Genomic DNA, 6,932 nt, shown 5'->3' on the forward strand with positions numbered 1-6,932 from the left:
CAAATTGAGGTTTCACCCATGATGTCAAACCCAGATGGGAGAAGGTCTTTGGGTCACCTTCTGGTAAAAGCTCTGTTTACAATGTATCATGTTAGTTTAACATGCAAAGACAAATTGATCAAAAAACATTTATTAAGCACCTCCAATGGCCAGGCACTGTGCAAAACTCTGGAAATAGTAAAACAAATATGAGATAATTCCTGTCTCTAAGGAGATTATAGACTATTGGGCGAAGCAATTTGTACATATATATGGAAGGTAGTTTCCCTCCAGCCTTAGATTAAAGTAATAACAAAAACCCCAGAATAATATCACAAAGTGTAGAATAGGTATTAAGGAATTTTCCTACAACCTTACTACAATGTAGTCACATGTAATGAGGTTTTGATGTGTAACAAAACCTCAGAACAATCATACATGATAAGGTTTTAATTTGCAAACATGATGAATCTATAGCCTGGGAGCCCTTTGTGACCTCTTTGATCAGGTTAAGAAGGAAACAGTGATATTGACTGACCCTCTTGGGCCTTAATCTATAATGGTTACATTGTACTTAACTCTGATCCAAGATACATGCTAGATGAATTTCAGCAGCTTCAACTTGGGAGTTGGAAGCAGGCCCTTTTGCCTTTGGTAGGGGGCAGCAAGGTAAGTGGACTTTATCTCGTCCCTCCATTGGCTATATCATCAGAGCTACTGAATATTTAAGAGATAATATATCCATCTAGAAGCAGAGAGACACATCTGAGGATAGATATACAGATGTGGAGAGACAGTTACTCAAGGGAAGAAGCACCTTCAAAAGGTATAGCCCCTCATAGTGAAGAGAAGTGCTGTCTATTGACTCAAGAAAAAGTCAGATTCTCAAAACCCTACTAATCAGACTTCTAAGATGAGAGCTACAAATCTAATTGGAGCTATGTGAGGACTCTATAAAGAGGGAAAAGATTTCCAATATTAGGAGCTGTGAGTTATCCTTTGCTATGGTTTATCCTGTATGTGGGGCTCACTATTATTATTCTTTAAGTTTGAGTCTACCCTCCCCAAAAGCAAGTATGTAGGCCTGACTTTTTATATATCTCAGACTTTTGGGGGGAATATTTTGTACCAACTTTTCTTGCTATACTATCTTGATAAATACTTTTGCTAAATGCTAATTAAGGTCTACAGTTTTATTATTAATGGAAAGTACACTGTTGGGGGTGATGGTGAGCCAACATAGTAGGAGTAACCACACACAGTATTATCCCTAGAATATGAGGTAACAGTCACCTTTCTGGGGATCCAACCAGTATGTAAGTGTAAGTTGAGGAATATCCTTATGAGATATACTATATATAAGAAGGTTCAAAATATATACAAAATAAAAATAAAGTACCGGGGTGGGGGGGCACTCATAACTTGAGTTTATTGAACAAAGGTGTAATAGTGAGATTTGTGCTTCAGCAAAATCATTTTGGCAGTTGTATAGAAGACAAATTGAAAAGGAAAGAGACTTGAGGTATGGAGTCCAATTAGGAAGCTATTGTAATAATCTCGGTCAGAGTTGATAAAATAGTACCTGCCCTATTTGTCTAACTTAATAATGTATACTATTTTTGTTTATATGTCAAGAATGCTTGAATGTATAATTCTATTTCAATTTGTCAACGTTAAAAATATATTTTTGTTCCACATCACTTAAGTAATAGAACATATTGTCAGAGACAAAATAAATAGTGAATTAACAATAAATTTCCTGGGGCAGCCAGGTGGCACAGTGAGTAAGAGCGCTGGCCTCAGAGTCTGGAGACCTGGGATCGGTTCCGGCCTCAGATACTTAACACCCATACCAGATAACTGACCATGTAACCTTGAGCAAGTTACTTAACCCCAATTGCTTTAAAAAAAAAAAAGCAATATATTTCCTTTGACATTTTTAAAAAACAAAATTGTCACAAATCATATTACATCATTTTGATGCTGGGTTGTTTTGTTTCATTTTGATGTGAACTTTGAGTGTTCATTTTTTTCCTATTCCTAAAGTAATAAAATAATTATATTAGGATGCCCACTAAATATGGGAAGCTGTAATTGCAGATGTTTGGGTACAGGGTTGATGCCTATATGTATTTCATCATTGCATTTTTGGGTGTAATTGGGTAATGAAGGTGTGATTATATGATGATTGCTTCAGCTATGGGAAGGAGCCTATCAGTATAATAACTCCATTTTAAGATGTACAATTTGCTAGATACTTTTAACAAAGCTATTGGATTTTAAAATACGGGTAATAATACTGTTTGGTTAAACATCAAAAAACTCAAAATTTAGCTTGATGATAAAATGAAGAAACTGGTTTTTTTTAAATGTGGCTAACGCAAAAAAGCAATTCTAAGAAAAGAGTTCCATATATATTGAGTACTGGCTGTACCATTAGAGTTAGTGTATAAATAACTTCCTGAGGTCATTCATTTAAAAGATAACACTCATTTGGATGTGGAATATGGATATTTGTTTTCTTTTTAGTCTGATATAATGGAAAGAACACTGCAATTGGAGCCTGGCTTCAGTTCCTGACTCTGCTACTTACTTTATGATCTTGAACAACTCATTGAACTTCTCTGTGCCTTAATTTTCTCATTTGTAAAATGACTGGGTTAGGCAGAAAGATCCCTAAGTTTCCTAGAATCTTACTTTATCATCACAATTTGATTCTTGACATACCTGAAATTGACATACTCAAAATCTTTTATCTTGCCTTTGTGAGAGGTTGAACTATTACAGAGGACAGATGGGCTTTTCATAGAATCTTAGAATTATAAAAGACATTAGAGCTCATCTAATCCAAGCATCTACCCTATGCTGAAATCTTTTCTGCAGTATTCTTGATAGGTATTTATCCAGCCTTTGCTGCAACACTTCAGGGTATATGGGGTGTCTAGGGAAGAATAGCACCCCTGGTATGAGGATTTGCCAAGCTCTTTTCAGGGCTGTGCATACACCTTTAGTATCCACAGCCAGAGTGTTCCACTTTTATTCTCAAAATATTAGGAGAACATGAGTCCAGAGCATCTTTGTAGAGTACATTCAGATTGATGAAATCATAGATCCATGGATGCAAAGCACTTATTTAAATATTCAAATATTTCCCTGGTCAATTGGCTCTTAAGATCTACCAAGTATGACTGAATTACAGAATCTCAGAGTTGGAAGGAACCTCAAAAGTGTCAACCCTGATAACAAATGACCAAAGAGTCATAGCAGCTCTGCAACTGCTATTAACTCTAAAAAAAAGAAAACAACAACAGAAAGCTCACACAGTTTATCAAAACCACAGTTAATGCTAAAAAAATAAATAAATAAATAAATAAAACCAAAGACATAACAGTGGTCATAAGCAAAAAGCTCTCTTTTTTTTCCGTTGGAGAAGGGAAACTAGACATATGTACCAGGGCCCCATCTAGTAAGATACCCACTTTAATGTGGGCAAATCTCAATACTTATACCTATGGCTATGCAGTGAGATGCAGCCCTGACAATAAAGGGATAACACCAACAATGAGACAAGTTTGATTCATAGATGGATTTCATGACCAGACCACAGGTACTGCTGGTGCTTATCTGAGCCCAGAGACCACCTGGTGCTGGTATGAAACAAATCTGGGATTTTGCTGTGGACTATCTCATCCAGAGGGTGAGCCACAAAGGAGTGTTGTTATGCCAAGCTCAGGACACAGCTTGCTTGCTGGACCTTAGCTCCAGAAACCAGGGTGTCTTCTAATAGTAGAAAGAGAAGGGTGGTCTTGGCATGGGGATTGTGACAGAGGCCACCTAATTCAACCTATAACTGAGCACAATTCTTCTCCACAACATTCCAAATATGTGGTTATTTTTCTTTGCTTGAATTTACTTTGTCCTGTTGATTCTACCCCTGCAACATCATCTTTCCCAACTATTTTGACTTGTCTATTTCTACTGCCATCATATTAGGTTCTCATTATAATCTGTCTAGACTGTTGTGTAGTTTCTTAAGAGGGGTCCCTGCCTCTACCCTCTTTCACCTTCCACCTATTCATATTACTGACAAAATAGTCATCCTTTGCTTAGACCTGGACATTTCACTCTTCTACTGAGTGGCATACTTCCTACAGAGTAAAGTTTAAACTCCTTTGCCTGGCATTCAAAGCCCCTTTTAATCCAGTGCCTAGTACCTTTCCATCTTCAGTTCTTCTCCATAAACTCTGCATTCCAGGCACACTGAACTGCTTTTTTTCCAAAAAAACATCCTGTGCTCTGACCCCAGCATCTTTGCTCATACTGTTCCCTATTCTTGGAATGCATCTCTACCCCTTCTTTGCCTCTGGAATTCCTACCCATTTTTTAAAATCCAACTCATAAAAATAAAATGAAATCCAACTCAGAAGATCATAAAATTTAGAGCTGAAAATAACCTTTGAGATTACCTAGTTCAACTCCAAGTTCCTATTGTTATTTAGCATACTAATGTTTCACTATAAACATTGAGTCATAGGGGCGGCCAGGTGGCTCAATGAGTAAGAGAACCGGCTCTGGTGTTGGGATGACCTGGAGATCGAATCTGGGCTCAGACACTCAGCACCACACCCAGAAATAACTGGCCGTGTAACCTTGAGCAAGTTACTTTAAAAAATTGCTTAAATTTTTTATTTAAAATTATTGCTTAAAAAAAAGGAAAAAATATTGAGTCATATGGATATAGTTTCATAGAGGCTTAGAGGTAGAAGAATCAAGAGCTTCAGAAACTATAAAGCTGAATTCATACTTGAACAGATATCCTCTTTATGGCATTCTCAACAAGTGGTTATTCGGTTTCAGTTTGAGGACCTTAATGCTGGAGAACTCACTTCCCAATGAAGTACATTTTGGACCAACTCTCTGTTAGGATGTTTGCAATTTGCTTCTCTGTAACTTCTGCCCTATCACCTCCCTAGTCCTAGACAATATACAGATGATTTTATCTTATTTGCTGATCTTCAGACAGCCCCCTGGCTTTCCTTAAGTGGTAGGGTCCCTTAACATTATCCTGCCCTAAGAGGACAGGGAAAAGCTCAAAAAATATTGTCAAGGACTGTGACAGAGAATCATCATCACCATGATTGCAATCATATTCTTGTACCACAAACCTGTTGGATGCACAGAGAAACCATCCCTATACATCTTTTGATATACTCTATAACTAGAATACACACAACACAGAAAAACAGACATGCAGAAAAATCTATCTACATAACAATACTTTAGAAAGCTGGTCTAATGGGTCATGAAGAGCTTACCCTTGGCTCTTTTACTTTCCTTCCCTCCAAGACATACCTTCCCTTCTGTCAAATTTTCCTGCTTTTGTTTGAGGTACCACTATTCTGCCAGTATTCCAAAATCATAGGCTCAGCAGTCTCCTCAACTCCTTACTCTTCCACATTCCACAGTCAATTTCAAAATCTTGTCATTTTTACATCAACAATCTCTCTAACATGCAATCCCTATTCCCTACTGACACAATATCATCTCAGTTTAGGCTCTCATCACCTTTCCTCTAGGTCATTACAACAGCTTCCTAATTGGTATCCCTGCATTAAGTCTCCCCCTATTTCAGTCTATTCTCCACAAAGTTGCCAAAGTGATTTTCTTTAAGTGAAGATCTAACTATGCCATTGCCCTGCTCAATAAATTCCAGTGGTTCCCCATTGCTTCTAGGTTGAAATATCAGCTCTGCTGTTTGGATTTTAAAGCCCTTCACAACTTGGTCCCAATCTAATTTTCCAGCTTCATTATAAATATGTAACTATTATAAATTTACATTTATATTATGTATAACTATAAAAATATAAACTTCTCTTCCTAAACCCTCTGGTCCAGCCTAACTGGCAACCTCCCTGTTTGGTAGACATAACATACCACATCCTGTCTATATGTCATTGTTTTGATTGTCCCCTTCCCCTGTCAACACCTAGATGGACAACAACTCCTCACCTCTCATTCATAGAATCCCTTACTTCCTTCAAGATTCTGCTTAAGCATCACCTTGTTGTTGCTATTGGAATCCACCCCTGACCCCATTATCTGCTAGTATCCTCTTTCTCAAACTACCTTGCTTTAAAAATACCATGTATTTATTCTGTATATGCTTAAATATGTATGTGTTATCTCCTCGATATAAGCTTATAGATAGCAAGGATTGTTTGGGGGGGAGGGGGTTTGTCTTTGTATTCTTAGCTCAGTGCCCGGAACATAGTATGTGCTTAATAAATGATTATTGATTATTTGACTGATTGTAAGCCTCAACATGTAAGCTGTTTTAGAGATAGCAAAGCAGAGTTCTGAGTCTCCCTAGTTTCATCTTTTACTTTTAGGTAACCTCAGGGTTAGGGCTTTGGGTAGTAATTAATGTCTGCCTGCCTCCATAGCTCAATTGCTGTGCCTCTCTCATTGTAGTAACTCAGATAAGGGAGAGCTCATGGCTAGGATCCAAGTCAGAAGCTGAAGAACCAGGTAGACAAGCTGAATATCGAATCAACAAAATCACGGAAATCACAGAGTAGAAGATCAAGTTGTGGTCAGAGATAAGGTAGAAATAATCATGAATGAGCAGCCAGGCAAAAATACTGAGTCAAATCAACACGGGCAAAGACTTTGCCAGATTAAGTACCTTTTGGGAGACTAAAGACCATAACTACATAAGTTTCTAGAATTACTTTTCCCCATTCGAGATGTTTACTCATCTCCATTTCTCTGGACCTTTCCTTTTCTCCATGGTTCCTGAAAGATCACTAATGGCAGCTTAGAAATGACAATCTAATTTCTTTGGTACCCCAGCATTTAATTTTGTTTGGCCTTGGAGACTGTGGACGAAAAGAGAATGGGTGGCATATGTCTTCCCTTCTCTCTAGAGAGAGGAATGATTCCATCTTAAAAAT

The sequence above is a fragment of the Petaurus breviceps genome, unplaced genomic scaffold, assembly GCF_028583685.1.
Source record: "Petaurus breviceps papuanus isolate PSGF00001 unplaced genomic scaffold, PetGlider_PUasm1.0 90842, whole genome shotgun sequence".
Classification (NCBI taxonomy): Eukaryota; Metazoa; Chordata; class Mammalia; order Diprotodontia; family Petauridae; genus Petaurus; species Petaurus breviceps.